The sequence below is a fragment of the Artemia franciscana genome, chromosome 4 (genome assembly GCF_032884065.1).
Source record: "Artemia franciscana chromosome 4, ASM3288406v1, whole genome shotgun sequence".
NCBI classification, from domain to species: Eukaryota; Metazoa; Arthropoda; class Branchiopoda; order Anostraca; family Artemiidae; genus Artemia; species Artemia franciscana.
The window spans coordinates 16,195,550-16,218,255 of record NC_088866.1 but is presented as its reverse complement, the minus strand read 5'-3'; the positions used below and the strand labels follow the sequence as shown (position 1 = coordinate 16,218,255).

General features: G+C 35.7%; 2 protein-coding genes across 3 annotated transcripts in view; one reads left to right on the top strand and one right to left on the bottom strand.

Moving 5' to 3' along the window:
- Window positions 1-11,460, bottom strand: part of LOC136026058 (sodium- and chloride-dependent GABA transporter 1-like) — a 165,617-nt gene extending 154,157 nt beyond the window's left edge. Inside the window, exon 1 of one of the 2 annotated variants that reach the window (XM_065702244.1) lies at window positions 11,374-11,460. The gene's annotated coding sequence lies outside the window, so the exon portion shown is untranslated. The remainder of the gene's footprint in view (window positions 1-11,373) is intronic. The other variant, XM_065702242.1, reaches the window with a different exon arrangement.
- The window catches only part of LOC136026057 (uncharacterized), a gene marked incomplete at its 3' end in the record, with an annotated part of 84,035 nt that continues 72,725 nt past the window's right edge, over window positions 11,397-22,706 (top strand). Inside the window, 1 exon segment of the mRNA XM_065702240.1 lies at window positions 11,397-11,549.

The following is a 22,706-nucleotide window of genomic DNA, read 5'->3' as shown; positions in this document are numbered from 1 at the left end:
ATGAAGTCTAAAATGTCATTTTTTAAATATGATTTTTTTAAAATACAATTTGTAACTTGAGACATGAAATGATGGTGCCAGATGTAGTTCCAAGAAAAAAAAAACTGAGTCAGCATGTTTCAAGTAACGCTATAAAATCAAGGCTAAACATATCAAGTAGATTTCAAGTCTCATTTATTATGCAAATTTTGGACAATAAACGGTTATCGTCTTGTCTTACCTGACCGAATGTTTGTAGTTTTCTTTTTTTTTTATTCAACCGAATCTCGGCAATACTGCCAACGTATGTCACTGTGTGGATTTAATAGGAGCGACAATTAGGGTCCATAGGGGTAATTACCCTAGACTTAGGAAAATACTCTTTTCTTAAATTGTCGTTGAAAAGATATCCCCTAGTTTAAAAAAAAATTATACAGCAGTTAAAAAGTTTTGTTTCCAACGGGATAGTGAATATAAAACTTTAACAAACTTCACGAGTCGTGTCCGACTCGTAATAACGCAACAAAAATGAATACAAGCAAATTTTTTATGCATTTTTGGATTTTTTTTGGTAAATCCCCCATGAAAAATAATAATTTTGTACCCCTCCCCCAAAAAAAATCCTGGATACGGCCCTGGTGAGTAGGATCAGATCATTATTTGTTTTATTATTGTCCCTCCCCTTGAAAAATTGGTCAGAGGTGAAGTGTAAAAAGTAATTTCATCAGGAAGCATAATATATTTTATTTTTTAATTATACAGTCGTTTTTCATACTCTTGGTCTTTAAAAAGAGGGGGGCAAATATACCGTCTTTTCCCATTCGCTTCCCTTCCTTTCCCTGAATTCCTGGCCATAGAATCCTGTGTTGGTATATGATAATATTTAAATTTATTGTTGAGTTGTTGAATAAATCTATCCACCTATCTCAGCTTTTTAGCATCCCTCAATCTTCAAAAAAAAAAAAAAATCAATTTTGTAAAACTGTCTCGCTGTATGTGTCTTATCCATTATGCACATTTCTTCTTATTCTTCTATCATGTAAGCTCAACGTATTTGGTATTTCCGTTCTACTTAGCCAACTTTTATTGTAAGTCCCAGTTTAGAGCTGGCCATAAAAGAATGTTGTTTGGCAGATGATACTAAAAAAAAAAAAACAGATAAACGATTGTATTATGATTTATGAACTGGTATTTTAAGAGAACCTAATTTATCATTATAAAGTGGTTTTAACCTTTGACCAGCGAGAATTGCAGTTTCGTTGATTGAATTTGTTTCAAGGGAATACTATTTAAAAGAACTGGATGCAGCTTTGTGTGCAAACAATTTTGATTGGTGCGAAAAAAATATTGATTGACCCTAGCATTTGAAGGGTACTTCTGTATTATTTAGAACACACTCGAGAAGTTAAATTAGGTTGATCCTAATGAAATATACCAAAATATGATGAAAATATAATGCTTTAGTTTACATAATAACATAATTTAGGCTATATATCTGCACATTAGGGGGGGGGGGGGTACTTGGGCTTTGGATTCTTGAATATAAATAGTGCTGAAATTTAAGAACTATATGTAATTCTATGTCATCTACAAATATAGGATCATCTACTAACACTTGCTGTATATTTTTGGGGCTTCTTCTCACTTATTAAAAAAAGAAAGAAAAAAAAGGTGAGAATAAAAAGAGAACCCGGACGAGATATTGATGCCAATTCATGAAAATGTAGGGAAAGGGGCAGAGAGTTTTTTTCGTTTTTGAAATAAAGACATAAAAAAAGCTTTAAGAACTGTGGAATGCATTTATTTTTATTTTTTCGTTTTTTCGATGAATACGTCAGAAACGACCCCATAAATTTTAGGGTGATTGATAAGAAATCTAGAATAAAATAAATCAAACAATTAACAAAATCGTTAAAAGTGAGTTCTTGTTCTTTTATTGTTGTATTATTTTTAATTGTATGCTGTAAGACTTAATTGAATTGTGCTTAATTCACTGTGCCCTGAATCCAAATACATATATACGAAATTTTTTGAGGGCCGAATTAAGAAAAAAGACGAAGAAAATAACAAGTTTATTATATGAGTATGTAAATTAGAGATATTGATTAGACGTATATATTATATGGATACACAAATATATACAAAATTCCACATTTTTCCAGATAGGAGCTTGAAACCTCTTCAGTAGGGTTTTCTGATACGCTGAACCCGATGCTGTCATTTTCATTAAGATTCTATGACTTTTAAGGGGTGTTTCCCCCTTTTTTTCGAAAATCAAGCAAATTTCCTCAGGCTCATAGCCCTTAATGGGTAAAATTAAACTTATTAAAACTTATATATTTAAAATCAGCAACATAGCCGATTCTTTTGATAAATCTATTGGTATCCAAATTCTTTATTTTAGAGTTTCGGTTACTATTAAGCCGGGTCGCTCCTTACTTACAGTTCGGTAACAAGAACTGTTTGATATGGGCCAATATGCTATTACCCTAACCACCTCTATATATTAAATATTTAATTAAAATATACTAGCATCTTAGTTTTTCTAATTAAGATAAAGCTAATTATAACAAGACAAAAGTATTATGCTATTCGCTTCAGGATTTTCCGGTCCATCGTCAGAGCGACCTCTGGCCAGGGTTACCATTCGGCGAAAAAGAAAATCATAGATTTTAGTGATGTTTTGGTTGACTTATTGATTTTCTTTAATAATCTAGTGACTTATGTGCAGATCTGATGATTTTTTTCATTAGGCAATATTCAAAATCACTAGAAATAGTGATAAATTACTAGGGGTGGCAATCCTGGCTTTGGCTTTATAAAAGGTTAGTTTCTAAATCTAAGGAATTAAAAAGAAACGACGGGAAGGTTCGAATGTTTCTGGATATTTATTCGTCTTAATGTCACTCACTTTCTCACATGTATCAGTTGAAAGTGCCTATTCTGACAAGGATATCAGATAACATCATTTAAATTTACAAAGTGATCTGTTAGTTCACAGTTTTCTTATCACGATTATTATTCTATTTCCTCTGAAAATGTCTTTGTTATCGGAAATGTGTCTATTGCGGTGACCAAAAAAGGAAAACCGACTCTGGTCTTGATTTCGATTTGTATCAATTTCGTTTAATCCATATACCTGTTTTTGGTATGTATCAACTATAATCTGTCATATGTATGCAGAAATGGTTGCCTCAGGAATTTTCAGATCCTATCTTGGGCTTCTGATTTGAATTATTATTCTGACGAAATAGGTGCCTCCTACAAACATCAAGACGAATAACGTTTAGAATTGCTTGCAGTGGCATAATTTTGTCCAAATCCTGGAGGGATGGTGGGGGAGGGAGTAAAGTTGGAGCCAATTTTCTAAGTTCAAGTGAAAATGAACGAGAAAAAATAAAATGAGCCATATAGTTCAATAATGGCAAAGGTATACTAAAGAAAACTGATCTGTTCCTGTGGGTGTTTGAATTACTTAGGCCTATCTTAGTTTTGACAAGATTCTTGAAGACGACAAATTTCAGCTGAAGAGCAAACTGAGTCAGGGGGGCAATTGCCCCTTTCCCCATAGCAAATTATACACCCGATAGCTTGGCTATGTATTTTCAAACAGTTCGTGATAACGAACTGTAGTAAGGAGCGACCCGGCTCAATAGTAAACGAAACTCTAAAAAACGGAATTTTGATGCTACAAAGATACATCAAAAGAATCTAATTTTCATGCTGATTTTAAATATATTAAATAAAAAAAACAAGTTTTTTTTAACTGAAAGTAAGGAGCTACATTAAAACTTAAAACGAACAGAAATTACCCCGTATATGAAAGGGGCTGCTCCTTCTTCAACGCCCTGCTCTTTACGCTAAAGTTTGAATCTTTCTCTCAACTCTACTTTTTGAAAACAGTAAAAACTTTAGCGTAAAGAGCAGGGCGTTGAAGAAGGAGCAGCCCCTTTCATATACAGGGTAATTTCTGTTCGTTTTAAGTTTTAATGTAGCTCCTTACTTTCAGTTAAAAAACTTGTTTTTTTTTAATTTAATTTCTGAACGTTTTTTAGTTAATCCATGTTTTGATTTCGGCTCTCCGCAGATGAATAATTAAAGCGAAATTTGTATATTTATTTATTTGGCTAAATGGCTTTCCCATAGTTTTGATAGAATGATTTTGCGAAAAAAGGAGGGGAAGGAGGCCCAGTTGCTCTCCAAGTTTTTGGGTACTTAAAAAGGCAACTAGAACTTTTAGTTTTTACGAACGTTTTCATTAGTAAAAGATATACGTAACTTACGAATTAGCTTACGTAACAAACTTCTATGTTCGTGTGTTTTTATTACGTATATGAGAAGGTTTGCCCACTCGTCAATACCTCGTCAATAACTCTTTGCATTAAAGCTTAAATTTTGTCCCCTGAATCACAAAGGCCGTAGAATAAATAGGTGAAATTACTAAAAATCCTTTAGCGTAAAGAGTGAGGTATTAGGAGGAGGTGAACCCCTTATATCCGTAATATTTTCTGTTCGTTTTAAGTTTTAATGCTACTCCATACTTCCAGTTGAAAAAAACTTTTTCATATTTATTTTCTCATTGTTTTTTTAAATAATGCTAGAAAATGCTGCGCCCCCTTTATGGAAATCTTCATCCCCCATGACGAATTCCTCCATGGAAAATTTCCCCCACATAGCCTCCTCTTCTCAACCCCCCCTTCCAACCAAAAAATCCCCCTGAAAACGTCTCTACATTTCCCAATAACCACTAATATATGCAAACACTGGTCAAAATTTGCAACTTGCAGCCCCTCCCACGGGGACTGTAGGGGAGTAAGTCGTCCCCAAAGACATAGTTATAAGGATTTTCGACTATGCTGAATAAAATGGCTATCTCAGAATTTTGATCCGACTACTTTGGGAAAAAAAATGAGGGTGGGAGGGGGCCTAGGTGCCCTCCGATTTTTTTGGTCACTTAAAAGGGCACTAGAACTTTTCATTTCCGCTCGAATGAGCCCTCTCGCAAAATTATAGGACCACTGGGTCGATACGATCACCCCTGGAAAAAAAAAACAAAAAAACAAATAAACACGCATCCGTGATTTGTCTTCTGGCAAAAAATACAAAATTCCACATTTTTGTAGGTAGGATCTTGGAACTTGTACAATAGGGTTCTCTGATACGATGGATCTGATGGTGTGATTTTCATTAAGATTCTATGACTTTTAGGGGGTGTTTCACCCTATTTTATAAAATAGGGCAGATTTTCTCAGGCTCGTAACTTTTGATGGGTAAGTCTAAACTTGATGAAACGCATATGTTTAAAATCAGAATTAAAATGCGATTCTTTTGATGTATTTCATTTTTTAGAGTTTTGGTTACTATTGAGCCGGGTCGCTCCTTACTACAGTTCGTTACCTCGAACTGTTTGATATGTTTCATCACATTTAGTCTTTGTCGTCAAAAGTTACGAGCCTGAGAAAATTTGCCTTGTTTTGGAAAATAGGGGGAAATACCCCCTAAAAGTCATAAAATCTTAACGAAAATCACATCATCGCATTCAGCGTATCAGAGCAATAATTTCAAGCTCCTATCTACAAAAATGTGGAATTTCGTATTTTTTGCCAGAAGACAGATCACGGGTGCGTGTTTTTTTTTTTTTTTTTTTTTTTTTTTTTTTTTTTTTTTTTTTTTTTTTTTTTTTTCAGGGGTCATCGTATCGACCAAGTGGTCCTAGAATGTCGCAAGAGGGCTCATTCTAACGGAAGTGAAAAGTTCTAGTGCCCTTCTTAAGTGACCAAAAAATTGGAGGGCATCTAGGCCCCCTCCCCTCCCAAAGATAACGGATCAAAATTTTGAGATAGCCATTTTGTTCCGCATAGTCGAAAACAATAATAACGATGTCTTTGGGGATGACTTACTCCCCCACAGTCCCTGGGGGAGGGGCTGCAAGCTACAAACTTTGGCCAGTGTTTACATACAGTAATGGTTATTGGGAAGTGTACATACAGGAGGATTTTTTGGTTTGGGGTGGGGTTGAGGGGAGGAGGCTATGTGGGAGGATCTTTCCTCGGAGGAATACGTCATGGGGGAAGAGAAATTCAATGAAAAGGGTGCGGGATTTTCAAGCATTACTATAAAAAAACAATGAAAAAATAAAAATGAAAAAGTTTTTTTCAATTAAAAGTAAGGCGTAGCATTAAAACTTAAAACAAACAGAAATTATTACGAATATGAGGGTTCTAAAAATACTTTAGCATAAAGAGCGAGGTATTTAGGAGGTGATAAATACCTCGCTCTTTATGCTAAAGTATTTTTAGTAATTTCAACTATTTATCCTACGGCCTTTCTAATCAGGATCATTCTTAAAGAATTAGGACAAAACATAAGATTTAGTGTAAATAGCGAGGTATTAACGAGGGGACAAACCCCCTTATATACATAATAAAAATATAACAATATAAAAGTTTGTTACGTAAGTTAATCCTTAAGTTACGTATATGTTTTACTAATTAAAACTTTCGTAAAAAATTAAAAGTTCTAGTTGCCTTTTTAAGTAACCGAAAAATTGGAGGGAATCTAGGCCTCCTTCCCCACCCTTATTTCTCAAAATCGTCTGATCAAAACTATGAGAACGCCATTTAGCCAAAAAAAAAAAATATGCGAATTTCATTTTAATAGTTTATGTGTGGAGAGCCAAAATCAAACATGTATTAATTCAAAAACGTTCAGAAATTAAATAAAAAAAACGAGTTTTTTCAACTGAAAGTAAGGAGCGACATTAAAACTTAAAACGAACAGAAATTACTCCGTATATGAAATGGGTTGTCCCCTCCGCAATCCCTCGCTCTTTACGCTAAAGTTTCACTGTTTGCCACAATTCTACTTTTTAAAACAATTAAAAACTTCAGCGTAAAGAGCGAGGGATTACGGAGGGGACAACCCATTTCATATACGGAGTAATTTCTGTTCGTTTTAAGTTTTAATGTCGCTCCTTACTTTCAGTTGAAAAAACTAGTTTTTTTTTATTTAATCTTATATATAAAGGTGAGTACCTTACCTTTCATCGGATTCTTCTTTCCTAGGTAAGACATGAGATCAAGGCCATATCCATGGGGACTCCAGATTTGACCCCTCTCTCCCCAAAAAAATTTTCTGACTCGTAAAAAAGTAACAAAAATGGGTACTTATGTATTATATGAGATAAACTTGAGAATTCGGATCGCGAAGGTCAGATGGGACAATAGCCGATTAGTTTGCAATGCATATTGATAGAATACAGTGTCTCACCATGGATGTTCGAATTAAGATGTTGGATTTTCCAAGGACCGAGGAACAGGCAATTATATTTTTCTAGGATAAGAGACTGTTGCCCAAAACATAACAATGCGTCGTCAATGGACACACCATGACTCTGTACTCTTATGAGAAGCAACATCTTTGGAGGTGTTAAATTAGACGATGCTTGAAAAATGTCAATTTGCGTATCAATACGTGGTTTTCAAAAAGTAGAATACCAGTTTGTTTCATTTATTTCTGGGTTAACGAATTGTCGTCTGTGGCCTGGTGTGAACAAGAGCTAGGCATTTCTTCAAAAACAGTTGTCGATTGGAATAACTACCTCCGTAAAGTGTGCGTGTTTTCTCTGCAACAGAAAAAACTGTGGGAAAATTGGAGGAATTGCTCACATAGTGGAAATAGATGAATCCTTATTTACAAAAAGGAAAAATAATACAGGAGGAATCTTACCGCAACAGTGGGTGTCTGGTGGAGTGTGCATGGGAACCGGTGAAAGGTTTTTAGTGGAGGTCCCCGACCAATGAGCAGAAACTTTACTCCAATGAAACTTTAAGCTTCACATAGAGCCAGGACCAACAATCATTTCATATTGTTGGAGGGGCTACAACTGAGCTGGAACAAGCAGGTTTCACAAATTTGAGTTTGAACCACAAAAAGAATATTGTCAGCCCAGGAACCGACGCATCTACCCAAAAAGTAGAGAGAATGTGGGGTTCCACAAAATGGAGGAATAAACGGTACCGAGGTATATCCTGCCATCATTTAAAATCATACCTAGCAGAGTACATGTGGCCATCGGCAGTAAAGACAGAAGGTAGAATTTATTTCAACGCGATTCTTAAGGACATTTCTGCGTTCTGGACACGTAGTTCTAAGTTGTAGTTTTCACAATTTTGCTAATAAAATACTATATTTTCATTATATTTTGTTTTATTTCATTAGGATTAACCAAAATTCACTTCTCGAGTGTTCCCTTCCCCCAAAAAATAACTCCTCCGTGAACAGAAATCCTGGATACGCCCTTGGATGAGATATGCACCAATGCCATTTCAAAGGGTTTGATCAAGGCATAACTCTCCTTACGATTTATTTTTACTTTGCATAATTTTTGATGATTTTTCACCCAAGTTGTTTTCTTTTAATTTCGGCACCATCTGCAAACAAAACTATGGAACTGCATATAGACGCCTTGCAGTATGACATTAAACAGCTTAAGGGAATGTTCTTCCTTCTGGAAGTGTACCTGGCTTTGGAAATCAACATATTGTTTATGTTCGAATATTTTAGTGATAAAAAGCGTTGTCAAATATAACTAAATAGTTTTGCTTTTATTTTGACGGTTTAAGATGGCAACACTTGCAGAAATGTAACTCTGCTATAAGAAATCACAGGAAAAATCCTAGAAAATTATAGTTTTCAGGCAGGAATAAACCTAAGATTGGTCCTGGGGGGGGGGGCAAACCTTGTTTTTATTTTAATGCAATTGGCACTAAACACAATATTTAAAACTAGTTCGCAGTTGAGTACAACCGAGCCAGCAAAACCGATCTACTTCACCAACTGCTATACCTTGTGAAAATGCGGCTTGTCTTTTGGTGCTTTCACATTACATCCTAGAATCCTTCCCTCTAACCTAAACTAAGACGTCATGTTATGTTATGTTACGGTAAAATGTTCCCTTAGCGTAAGCATGGAAATTATGGATGAGCAATTAATAAATTTCGAAAAGAATTAATAATTTTTTTCCGAGAAATCCTTTCATGCTTGACCAGAGCTTTAATACCCATCTCCATTCCACGCTTGTTAGAATTGTTTCTTTTCGTCCTTGCGGACCATTTAGTAAAACTAGGCTAATGTATAACTGACCCTTTATAAATCTCAAGGACTTGTCAATGCCATTTAAACTGCTCTTATAAATACTAACATAGAAGAAGGGAAGGGGATGGTAGTGCCCCTTTACCTAGACGTGCTTTTTTCCTGTGAAGTTTTAATGTTTCTCTTTATTTTCACTAATTTAGAAAATAGTTTTTTTTTTATCAAACAGTTCGTGGTAACGAACTGTAGTAAGGAGCGACCCGGCTCAATAGTAACCAAAATTCTAGAAAATGAACATTTTGATACCAATAGCTACGTCAAAAGAATCGCATTTTAATGCCGATTTTAAATATATAAGTTTCATCAAGTTCAAAAGTTACGAGCCTGAGAAAATTTGCGTTATTTTAGAAAATAGGGGGAACACCCCCTAAAAGTCATAGAATCTTAACAAAATCACACCATCAGATTCAGCGTATCAGAGAACCCTACTGTAGAAGTTTCAAGCTCTTATCTACAAAAATATGGAATTTCGTATTTTTTGCCAGAAGGCAGATCACGGATGCGTGTTTATTTGTTTTTTTTTGTTTTTTTTTTTCCAGTGGTGATCGTATCGACCCAGTTGTCCAAGAATGTTGCGAGAGGACTCATTCTAACGGAAATGAATAGTTATAGTGCCCTTTTTAAGTGACCAAGAAATTGGAGGGCACCTAGGCGCCCTCCCACGCTAATTATTTTCCGAAAGTCAACGGATCAAAATTCCGAGATAGCCATTTTATTCAACGTAGTCGAAAAAGCTTATAACTATGTCTTTGGGGACGACTTACTCCCCCACAGTCCCCGTGGGAGGGGCAACAAGTTACAAACTTTGACCAGTGCTTACATATAGTAATGGTTATTGGGATGTGTACAGGCGTTTTCAGGAGGATTTTTTGGTTGGGGGAGGGTTTGAGAAGAGGGGGATATGCTGGGGGAACATTCCATCGAGGAATTTGTCATGGGGGAAGAAAATTTCCATGAAGGGAGCGCAGGATTTACTAGTATTATTTAAAAAAAAACGATGAAAAAATAAATATGAAAAAGTTTTTTCAGCGGGAAGTAAGGAGCAGCATTAAAACATAAAACAAACAGAAATTATTACCCATATTAGGGGCTCACCAACTCCTAATACCATGCTCTTTACGCTAATGTATTTTTAGTAAGTTCAACTATTTATTCTACGGCTTTTGTGATTCAGGGGTCATTCTTAATGAATTTTGACAAAATCTAAGCTTTAGTGTCAAGATCGAGGTACTGACGAGGGGGCGAATCCCCTCATATATGTAATAAAAACATGAGAATACAAAAGTTCTTTACGTAAGCTAATTTATAAGTTACATATATCTTTTACTAATAAAAAGATTCGTAAAAAATTAAAAGTTCTAGTTGCCTTTTTAAGTAACTATAAAATCGGAGGGCAACTAGGCTTCCTCCCCCGCTCTTTTTTCTCAAAATCATTCGATCAAAATTATGAGAAAGCCATTTAGCCAAAAAAAAAGAAAAAAAAAAAGCAAATTCCGTTTTAATTATTCCTCTGCGGAGAGCCAAAATCAAAACATGCATTGATTCAAAAACGTTCAGAAATTAAATAAAAAAACAAGTTTTTTTTAGCGGGAAGTAAGGAGCGACATTAAAACTTAAAACGAACAGAAGTTACTTCGTATATGAAAGGGCTGCTTCCTCATCAACGCCCCGCTCTTTACGCTAAAGTTTTTTACTGTTTTAAAAAGTAGAATTAAGAGAAAGAGTCAAACTTTAGCGTAAAGAGCGGGGTGTTGATGAGGAAGCAGCCCTTTCATATACGAAGTAACTTCTGTTCGTTTTAAGTTTTAATGTCGCTCCTTACCTCCCGTTAAAAAAAACTTGTTTTTTTTTTATTTAATCTATAATAAGGTTAGGTTAGGTTTGGGTAGGTAAGGGTAAGTTAGTTCAAAAAGTGCTTAAATTTTAATTTGTGGTACAAGGAACTATTATATTCGTATATGAACTGCGAAAAATTTATCCGTCATTGTACACTGATTCCCTTACTGGTAGCATGACTTAATACAGAGCATATATTACATTACAGACCCAAAAATCCATAAACACCCTTAGGAGTGATAGACTAAAACTTTCCGGCATATCATGAAGTAAGAATCATTATTTGTAACATCATTCCTTTTTAATATGGCTAATTGTACTCTGATACCCTTACTGGTAGCATAACTTACTGCAGAGCATATATTATAGTACAGTCATTATAAACATTAAAAATAATGTACTTACTAGTAGGACAAACTTCATTATAGCCAGTATACTCTGCAAAGGTCAGATTAAAACTGTTTGGTAACGGAATGAATCAGACTTGGCCATTCCACGAGGTGATGCTGGTTTTTAATTGAAGTTGAACTAGTTTTGTAACAGCTGAGTTACTGAGAAGTATCATGAGATTTGCAATTCTGGTAAGCTTCATAACAAAATATTTTGCTATTTGTTTTAAAGTTTGATTAGTTCTGGTTTAATGCCTAGCGACATTGAGGGGAAATATGTAGTTAATTTCCTCTAAAATTTGTACCTAGCTAAATCCACTCTTTATCCCGTACATTTGCATTCGAAAAAAACAATCCAGTTTGAAAAGAGAAGATTTTTGATAAAAATGTTGCTAGGTATGTTATTAATCATGTCTGTTGAGATTGGACCTATCTTATAACCTTCCAATATAGTTTTTTGAAGTATTCTAGCCTATCCATTTTTGTCTGTTGACTTCACAGAACACCTCAGCTGAGAATGAGAAAGTTTAGTCAAAAAACTTCAAATTCCTAAAGTAATTGCAGTTTTTAATGCCCCATGATTTTGGAGCTTTAACGTCACTTGAACTTGCTCAAATAATGATTTTGAATTTTTTTAAGTGCATTTTTTTTTAAATAAATGCTTTTTAATTTTCTAAATGCGCGTTTCCCTTTATTTTTATCTCACACCTTTGTTAATTGGTTTAATTCGAATTCTATATCATATTTTCGGGCTTTTTTGATCTCTTACCGGACTAGTTCGTGGCATCCTGTTTTGCTTTTTTTTTGTGTGCTATTTATTCATATATTTCTTTAGATTCTTTTTTAATCCTAAAGACAATTAATTAAAAAACTTTTTTCACAAAATAAGTTTTTCAAAAAAAGTTAAGAATTCCATTAAACCAAAAATGAACAAAAAAGAATCAAATAATTTAGCAAGCATACAGCTACCACAAATCAGCATCAGTAAATAAATGAAACCCAAAACGAACATAAATTACAATAAATAACTGAGTCAAACTCAAAACGACCAGAAATTAACATGAGTAGGGTTCAAAACCTCTATGCTTTCTAAAAGCTAGAACATAATTTGCACTTTACTGAAGAAAATTCAAATGAATGTGTATTGTCAGTTTAATATGCATATGCTGATATTGATTCAGTAAAATATTAATTAATTTTTGGTTTCTTAAAGATATAAAAGTGAAAACATTTAAAAGAATTTTTTCAGTAAAATTATAATGATTCGAAATAGTTCAAGACATATCAAAACGTGTACGTAAAATCACAGTTTAGCCAGGACGGATATCATAGGTGGCGCTATTATTTTAGTTTTTAATTTTTGTTTTTTGACATTCACTTCATATTGAGGGAATTATCATAAAAACTTCAAAAAGGGACCAAGCGATTGGAAATTTAAAGGGCTAGACACCTTTTTAATAGTCAAGAGTGATTTAAGGGTGAATAATCCCCCTACCACACCCACCATTCCCCAAACCCATTCAATCAAAATTTTGAGATAGCCATTTTGTTCAACATAGTTGAAAGTTCCAGAAATTATGTCTTTTAGGATGACAACCCCTCCTCCCCCACTGCCCTGAGGCCAAGGATTTTAAGTTATGCCCTAGGGGCCTATAAGGTTTTTTATTGAAGTGTTGTCGTAGAAACTTCAAAAGGGTTCACTCGACGTGAAACTTAGAGGACTAGTGCCTTTTTTATATAGTCAGAAGTGATTGGAGGGCAACTAGTCCCCCTCCCACGCCCACAATTTCCCCAAACACATTTAATCAAAATTTTGAGATTTTATTCAACATAGTTGAAAGATCCGGAAATTATGTCTTTTGAGGATGACATTCCCCCACAGACCTCTGGACAAGCGTTGTAAGTTATGCCCTTAGGGCATATAAGGCTGTTATAGAAAGTGTTCTTGTAGAAATTTCAAAAAGGACTCATTCAATTGGAAATTGAAAGGGCTAGTGCCCTTTTCAATAGTCGAAAGCGACTGGAGAGCAACTAGTCCCCCTTCTAAGCCCATTTTTCCCCAAACACATCCAATCAAAATTTTTAGACTGCCATTTTGTTAAACGTAGTTGAAAGGGCCGAAAATTATGTCTTTGAGGATGACATATCCCCCCTCTCAGTCCTCAAGGACAAAGGTTTTAATTTATGCCCTGCGGGCATATAAGGTTTTTTATAGAAAGTGTTGTCGTAGAAACTTCGAAAAGGGCTCATTTGATTGGATATTGAGAGGGTTAGTACCCTTATATCTCAAAATTTCCACTTCCTATCAAAATTTTTAAGTATCCATTTTGTTCAACGTATTTGAATGATGTGGAAAATTATCTTCTTGGGGATAACACATTCGCTCTGCCCTCAGGGCAAAGGTTGTAAGTTATGCCCTGGGGAATTTAAAGTTTTCATAGAAAGCGTGATCATATAAATTTTGAAGGGGGCTCATTGGATTGGTAATCAGAAGTTATAGCATTTTTTTCAAGAGTCAAAGTTATCGGACGACAGCTAGCCCCCCCCCCCACATACACACGTTGTATTGTTTTGAAGTGCATTTAATGGAAATTTTGAGATAAAAACTATTTTCAAAACAGTCTAAATATAATGAGCGGTTGGGTTGAAACAAATGCCAGGGCCTATGGGCAAGGGTTGTGAGGGTCATTTGCTTAAAAATTGGAATTTTTAGTTCTGTTTTAAGAGTCAATGGAGTGATGGAGGGTAGCTAACATTTCCCCTACCAACAGCCGCTCTTTTCCTGGAGAATCTTCTTAAAATTGTGAGGTAGCAATTTGGTTCAAAATCGGCCAAAGAGCTAAAACAATGCCTCTAGGGTAGACACAACCCCCCTAGTACCTTGGGTCGAGGGTTTTTAGTCATGGCCCGGGGTTATATATGGTTGCTAAATTATATGGTTTGGTGCTAAATTCAGATGGGTCTCGTTCGACTTTATATTTGAAGTTATATTGCCCTTTTTAAGAGATAAAGTGATTTGAGAGACCCACCCCCATGCCCAGCATTTCCCATAACAAACATCCAAACAAAGTATTGAGACATCAACTTTTTTTTAATATTGTTGAAAGGTTCAGTAGTTATGCGTAACAATAACCGTAGTAGCAGTATGCAAATAGTATTCTTTTTTTACACATCCCTTTCAACAAACGATGAAATTTTCAAACAGTTCGTAGTAACGAACTGTAGTAAGGAGCGACCCGGCTCAATAGTAACCGGAACTCTAAAAAATGGAATTTTGATACCAATAGTTACATCAAAAGAATCACATTTTAATGCTGATTTTAAATATATAAGTTTCATCGAGATCAGTTATAGCCATCGAAAGTTACGAGCCTGAGAAAATTTGCTCCATTTTAGAAAATAGGGGGAAACACCCCCTAAAAGTCAAACAATCTTAACGAAAACTACATCATCAGATTCAGCGTATCAGAGAACCTTGTTATAGAATTTTCAAGCTCCTGTCTACAAAAATGTGGAATTTCGAATTTTTTGCCACAAGACACATCACGGATGCGTGTTTATTTGTTTTTTTTTTTTTTTTTTTTTTTTTTTTTTTTTTCCCCAGGGGTAATTGTATCGACTGAGTGGTCCTATATTGTCGCGAGAGGGCTCATTCTAACGGAAATGAAAAGTTCTAGTGCCCTTTTTAAGTGAACAAAAAATTGGAGGGCACCTAGGTCCCCTCCCACGCTCATTTTTCCCAAAAGTCACCGGATCAAAATTCTGAGATAGCCATTTTACTCATCATAGTCGAAAAACCTAATAACTATGTCTTTAGGGACGACTTAACCCCCCGCAGTCCCCGTGGGAGGGGCTGCAAGTTACAAACTTTGACCTGTGTTTGAATATAGTAATGGTTACTGGGAATGGTACATACGTTTTCAGGGGGATTTTTTTGGTTTAGGGGAGAGATTAAATTACATTGTAATTGTTTTAAAAAGTAGAATTGTGGCAAAGAGTCAAACTTTAGCGTAAAGAGCGAGGGATTGCGGAGGGGGACAACCCATTTCATACACGGAATAATTTCTGTTTCTTTTTAAGTTTTAATGTCGCTCTTTACTTTCAGCTAAAAAAATTAGTTTTTTTTATTTAATTTCTGAATGTTTTTGAATTAATGCATGTTTGGTTTTGGCTCTCCGCACATAAATTGTTAAAATGAAATTTGTATATTAATTCTTTTTTTGGCTAAATGGCTTTCTCTTAGTTTTGATCAGACGATTTTGAGAAATAAGGGGTGGAGAAGGAGGCCTAGTTGCCCTCCAATTTTTCGGTTACTTAAAAAGGCAACTAGAACTTTTAATTTTAACGAACGTTCTTATTAGTAAAAAATATACGTAACTTAAGAATTAACTTACGTAACAAACTTTCATAATCTTATATTTTTATTATGTATACAAGGGGGTTTGTACCCTCGTTAATACCTCGCTCTTTACACTAAATCGTAAGTTTTGTCCCAATTCTTTAAGAATGACCCCTGAATCAGAAAGGCCGTAGAATAAATAGTTGAAATTACTAAAAATACTTTAGCATAAAGAGCGAGGTATTTATCTCCTCCTAAATACCTCGCTCTTTATGCTAAAGTATTTTTAGAACCCCTCATATGCGTAATAATCTCTGTTCGTTTTAAGTTTCAATGCTACTCCTTCCTTTCATTTGAAAAAACGTTTTCATGTTTATTTTTCATTGTTTTCTTATAGTAATGCTAGAAAATCCTGCGCCCTTTTCATTGAATTTTTCCTCCCCCATGACAGATTCCTCCAAGGAAAGGTCCTCCAACATAGCCCCCTCCCCTCAGCCCCACCCCCAAAGAAAATAAAATCCCCCTGAAAACGTCTGTACACTTCCCAATAACTATTACTATATGTAAACACTGGTCAAAGTTTGTAACTTGCAGCCCCTTCCCCATGGATTATGGGGGAGTAAGTCATCCCCAAAGACATAGTTATTATGGTTTTCGACTATGCTGAACAAAATAGCTATCACAAAATTTTGATTCGTTGACTTTTGGAAAAAAATGAGCGTGGGAGGGGGCCTAGATGCCCTCTAATTTTTTTGGTCACTTAAAAAGGGCACTAGAACTTTTCATTTCCGTTAGAATGAGCCCTCTTGCGACATCCTAGGACCACTTGGTCGATACGATGACCCCTGGAAAAAAAAAAAAAAAAAAAAAAAAAAAAAAAAAAAAAAGTAAATACGCACCCGTGATTTGTCTTCTGGCAAAAAATACAAAATTCCACATTTTTGTAGATAGGAGCTTGAAATTTCTACAGTAGGTTTCTCGGATACGCTGAATCTGATGATGTCATTTTCGTTAAGATTCTACAACTTTTAGGGGGTGTTTCCCCCTATTTTCTTAAATAAGGCAAATTTTCTCAGGCTAGTAACTTTAGATGGGTAAGACTAAACTTGATGAAACTTATATATTTAAAATCAGCATTAAAATGTGATTCTTTTGATGTAGCTATTGGTATCAAAATTCAATTTTTTAGAGTTTTGGTTACTATTGAGCCGGGTCGCTCCTTACTACAGTTCGTTACCACGAACTGTTTGATAGATCTTATCTTAATTTTAATCTTACATGATTCATTAAATTCTAGTTTGACCTTAAACTTGTAATGCGTGATAGAAAGTTCATTTTATATGTATTCTTTTCTACGTAGATTTCTATTGAATTCCTAACTTTAGAAAGTCCAACTAATTCCTGTTTTTAGTTTTTGATACTGACAATTTCCGATTATAGAATACCGACAATTTCAGACTGAAAGTGGAGGATTTTCCCTAACAAACTTAGTGGTGCCTCTCTCATTTAAAGGATAGGATATAAAGTTATATTTATTTAAAAGATATTAAAAGCAAACAGAATTTAAACCGAAAAAATTATTCATTTACAAATTTAAGTAAAGAACGACGCTATGCTTTAAACGGGTAAAATTAACCTGAATGAGATGGTAATTCGACCCCCCTCCATTACCATGCGTGGCTACTTCCTCATTGCTAAAACGCATTATAATATAGCAAGTTCCCAATTGGTGACCTCAATTGTTTTATCAATTTCAAATAAAATGAGACATTTTTTATTTTCACCTAAAATTTGTAAATATTATGTTTTTATTAAACCCAAGCATCTGCTTAAACGGTTAGGAATAATCTACGAAGGGTGATAGACCCCTTTTGTAAGTTCCAGTGTCACTACTTACCAGGGGAGTCGTTGGGGATGGGGTAGGGAGGGTGGTCAGTTGCTCCCCCCAAATAGTTTAGAAAAAAATATTATACAGTCCATGCCCCTTGACTATCCGGATATGAACCCCTCTTGCTCACCAATAAAAAAGCTGGAGATTCGCCCCTGCTACTTACTTTAATTTTAACTAACCTATTTCTTTTATTCTCAATTGTATAATACTCTGAAGTTCCGATAGAGTAGTGGCCACGATTCTGTTTGTAAGGGGAATCAACCATGGTACATTGGTAACAATCTTTAAAAAGCACTTACATTTCACAAATATTAGTGCGAAATTGATGCCATTTTAAGGGTCTTCCCACTCGATTAAGGCGAGAACTGAAAGGGTCTTATGACCTCAGCCCCCTCCACTGCTTGGTGTTGATAAAAGCAGCTACTGTGGGTCAGGCTCAGTCAAGCCTTTTCACATGCCTGGCTAGCAAGACTTTCATGACTAAACCTGCGTCTGACCGTGCACTCGTTGAGGCATGGAAGTAAAACCAGACTTATGCGTGAGCGGCCCTGTCGAGCGCAGATGATAATTATAGTGACAAAAGATGTATCCTGATTGGTAGAATTTAAATCTTACACACAGTTCTGCAGTCTAGAATTGCATACTTAGCTGTAACTTGCAGACAGGCATCGAACATTATATGTGAATGGGAATTACCTGGATCTTGATGCCCTGACAGACATGCGTCCAGTGACGCACTCATAAAATAGCTATGGGGAGCTGACTGGGGGAGTCTGGGTCGACCAACTGAAAACTTTAAAAATTTCTTAGAAAAAAGGGATTTTAAGGCATAATTTTAAGTTTATTTTAGCTCTTTGAATGCAGGTTTTGAGCAGGGATTAAGGAATGAATGATTAAACCGAACAGATTAAATAAAATTTAATAAATAGGTTGTATTTTTTTCTTGATTTTTCAGAACCGTTAAATAGCAGTGTTAGTTTTCATTGACTTTTGATGTTTTTATTATGTTCCCATCTTGGAGAATCCTAATTATACATACTGATGGGAGATAACCTGCTTTAAATGAGTAAAGCGATTCCTCTCTGCTGTTTTACCCGCCGTCATGATATCAGACTAGGTTTTACAGCACTGTTATATTTCAATGAATTTCAGAAGGGCCTTCATCGAGACAGGATTTTGCAAGTGGAAAGACTTTTTTGCTTTGTTGAAGCAACACGATGGCAGTGAAAGACATAAGAAGTGTCTGTCAGCATGGACGGAATTTAAGATAGCTAGTACTGATACTTCGAGATGTGTAGCAAATGCCTTAATTCGGTCCGGATCTGAAGAAGGCCCAAGAAGGTAGAGATCATGTGAAGTACATTTTTTACGCTATTTGTCTTCTTGGCCGTCAGGATTTTGCTTTGGGGAGTCATGATGAATCCGAAATATATGCAAATCAAGGTAATTTCGTTGAACCGAGTGAGGAAATATTTAAGGGCAACAAAGAGTTGAAGGCCAAGCTACAGCACCGACATGATCACTAACACAGTCCTCATTACCAAAACGACACGTTTAAACTGATAAGATATGCCTTACGGCAAGACATTATTTCAGAAGTAAAATTAGCTAAGTACTACGCTTTTCTTTTTGATGAGATAAAATATATTTCTAGAAAAGAACAATTAGCGGTCCTACTCAGTTACATATAAAATGGAAAAGTTGTGGAGCGACCAATCGGCTGGCATGGCATGCACAAACTAGACGCCAAAAGCTTATCCACCTTGATTTGTGAAACTATAGACAAGCTTGGTGTAGATTTGATGTTTTGTGTTGCCCAATATTCTGACGGAGCATCCGTTAAGACTGGGAAATTTAACGAACTTCAAGCAAAGCTCAGAGGAGAAGGATCCTCGTGCAGTTTATGTACACTGTCACGCCCACAGATTAAACCTGGTTTTTACTGACTGCCTGAAAAATGTCAGCGAACTTTTATAGATTTTTCCTTTGTGTTGCAAAAACTTTACACATATATATCATGTGGCAACACTCGACATAACTTATTTGTGTAATCCTAGTGTATTAGCGGGCAAAAAGTGTAGGAGCTTTAAAGAACCGTTCGAATTCGCTGGTTTTCCGCCAACCGCTCTATTTCTGAGGTAAAGGTCAGTTTTGATTGTATTGTTACTGGGCTAGCCCGAGTCTCTGCTAGTTCTGGCAGCGAGGCAACGTGTGAAGCAAAAAGACTATTGAAAAATAAATGAACTCGGTCTCTTTTGTCTCGACTTTGCATATAATAGAAAAAGTGTTAGTCATTGCAAATTGTTTGTTAGAACAACTTCTAACAGAAAGTTTGCTAGTTTGTAAGGCACTTGCACTGATTTCTGGGACATACGAGACGCTCCAAAAGCTGAAAAATGATAAAAAAAAAGGAAAAACTTGAGCACAAACATATCCAAATTCTTGGCTCCACACGATACTGGGGAATTGAAGTCTCTAGAATCTAAAACCAGTGTTAGGAGCATGAGAAGCCAAGCCATTTTCACTTACCTCAAAGAATTTCTTTGAAATCCAGCAACCGGTAAACGCAACATCAGTCATACAGTTCATCAGACACTAGTAAATTTCTGCACTTCGAGGTGATAGACCGTTTATCAAACAAGATGGAATGGCGTTTCATACAAAATATGCCTCTGTTCGGACCCTTTATCTGCCTTTGACCCTTCAAGTTCTGATTTTCTCAAATTTTCGAAAGTTAAAAGGGTAATTTGTCATTATCAAGTGAATCCCAGCCTTAGAATCCCAGCTTTCTGTTGCAAAGTTTTTTGCATCTTTCAACATGTGATACTTAAAAAGTGGATCTTCGCTGAGCTGTCGAAATTTTATCCTACCTCCCAATTGCCTATTCTGCAGTGTTAAAACTGATGAAGCTAGCTTCTAGCATTCCTGTGATCACTGCAAGCAATGAACGTTTCTCCTCGCCATTAGGGCGTGTTAAATATTATCTACTATCGACAATGAGAAATGAAAAACTCAATGATCTCATTATCATAGCCATCCAAAAAGAGAAGGTTACGAAACTAGAGTCGGATAGATTAATCTACGAATTTTACAACCAGTTAAGTCACCGCTACTCCCTGTTTTGGGTATTTTGCTCAATCTTGGTCTATTTTTTGTGTCTTCATTAAAAATGAAAATATATTCCTTGTCCCCCTACATTTTCGTGAATTGACGCCACTGCAAAATGGTCAGGTTAGACATGCTTGTGAAGGCTTCTTCAGCTAGTTTTTTTTTATCATGTGGGAATTTATTACCCATTTAGATACTGAGGACCAAAGCCGGTGACTTTACACACCATTCGCCAGCTTTTGAGTGAACTAGCTTATAAGATAGCCACGTTTACCCACATTAGCTGGTGCAAAATTGCCAGTAGCATTGGTTCTGAAGATAGCGCTTTCACGTGGTTTCTAAAACGCCAGTAGCGTTTCCAACTCCTTTGAATAAACTCTACCAGTTTTCCGACTAAAATTGTACTGCAAGAGATTAACTTGCACCATCTGAGCATTAGGTTAAAAATTTGCCTTAACAAGAAGACCATTTTTGATAAATAAATCTTGGAACTGATATCCGAGTTCAAAAAGGATCAAATAAAATCAAAATGTATCCAAAAATTTGATTGTACAACAATATTTTTAAATGTGACGCATTGAACTAAGGCGTCTAAAACTAAATTGTGCCTAAAACGGTACAATTGTACCGCGTTGGCAGCGTTGCACGCCAGCTAGTTGGCTACTGAGTAAGTAGAGACTGCTTTACTGCGATCGACTTCTAGTGTACTCGCCGACTTGCATACTCTACTAGCTTGTAAACTCAACCCTTGTACTTGAGTCTTATGCGTATATCTCTTTGCTTATAGTTTTCTTTCTCATATTTTCTTGCGTAATAATGATAGATCTCATAAAAGCAGAAATACAATGAAAACATTAAACAGTTCGTGGTAACTAACTGTAGTAAGGAGCGACCCGGCTCAATAGAAACCAAAACTCTAAAAAATGGAATTTTGATGCCAATAGCTACTTCAAAAGAATCACATTTTAATGCTGATTTTACATATATAAGTTTCATCAAGTTTAGTCTTACGCATCAAAAGTTACGAGCCTGAGAAAATTTGCGTTATTTTAGAAAATAGGGGGAAACACCCCCTAAAAGTCATAGAATCTTAACGAAAATTACACCATCGGATTCAGCGTATCAGAGAACCCTACTGTAGAAGTTTCAAGCTCCTATCTGTGGAATTTTGTATTTTTTGCCAGAAGGCAGATCACGGATGCGTGTTTATTTGTTTGTTTGTTTTGTTTTTTTCCTAGGGCTGATCGTATCGACCCAGTTGTCCTAGAATGTTGCGAGAGGGCTCATTCTAACGGAAATGAAAAGTTCTAGTGCCCTTTTTAAGTGACCAAAAAATTGGAGGGCACCTAGGCCCTCTCCCACGCTAATTATTTTCCCAAGGTCAACGGATCAAAATTCTGAGATAGCCATTTTATTCAGCGTAGTCGAAAAACCTTATAACTATGTCTTTGGAGACGACTTACTCCTCCACTGTCCCCGTGGGAGGGGCTACAAGTTACAAACTTTGACCAGTGCTAACATATAGTAATGGTTATTGGGAAGTGTACAGGCGTTTTCAGGAGGATTTTTTGGTTGGAGGGAGGGGTTGAGAAGAGGGGGATATACTGGGCGAACTTTCCATCGATGAATTTATCATGGGGGAAGAAAATTTCCATGAAAGGAGCGCAGGATTTACTAGCACTATTTAAAAAAAACAATGAAAAAATAAATATGAAAAAGTTTTTTTCAGCTGGAAGTAAGGAGCAGCATTAAAACTTAAAACGAACAGAAATTATTACCCATAAAAGGGACTCACCTCCTCCTAATACCTCGCTCTTTACGCTAAAGTATTTTCAGTAATGTCAACTATTTATTCTACGGCTTTTGTGATTCAGGGGTCATTCTTAATGAATTGGGACACAATTTAAGATTTAGTGTAAAAAGAGAGGTGCTGACGAGGGGGGGAACCCTCTCATATGTGTAATAAAAACATGAGAATAAAAAATTCTTTACGTAAGCTAATTTATAAGTT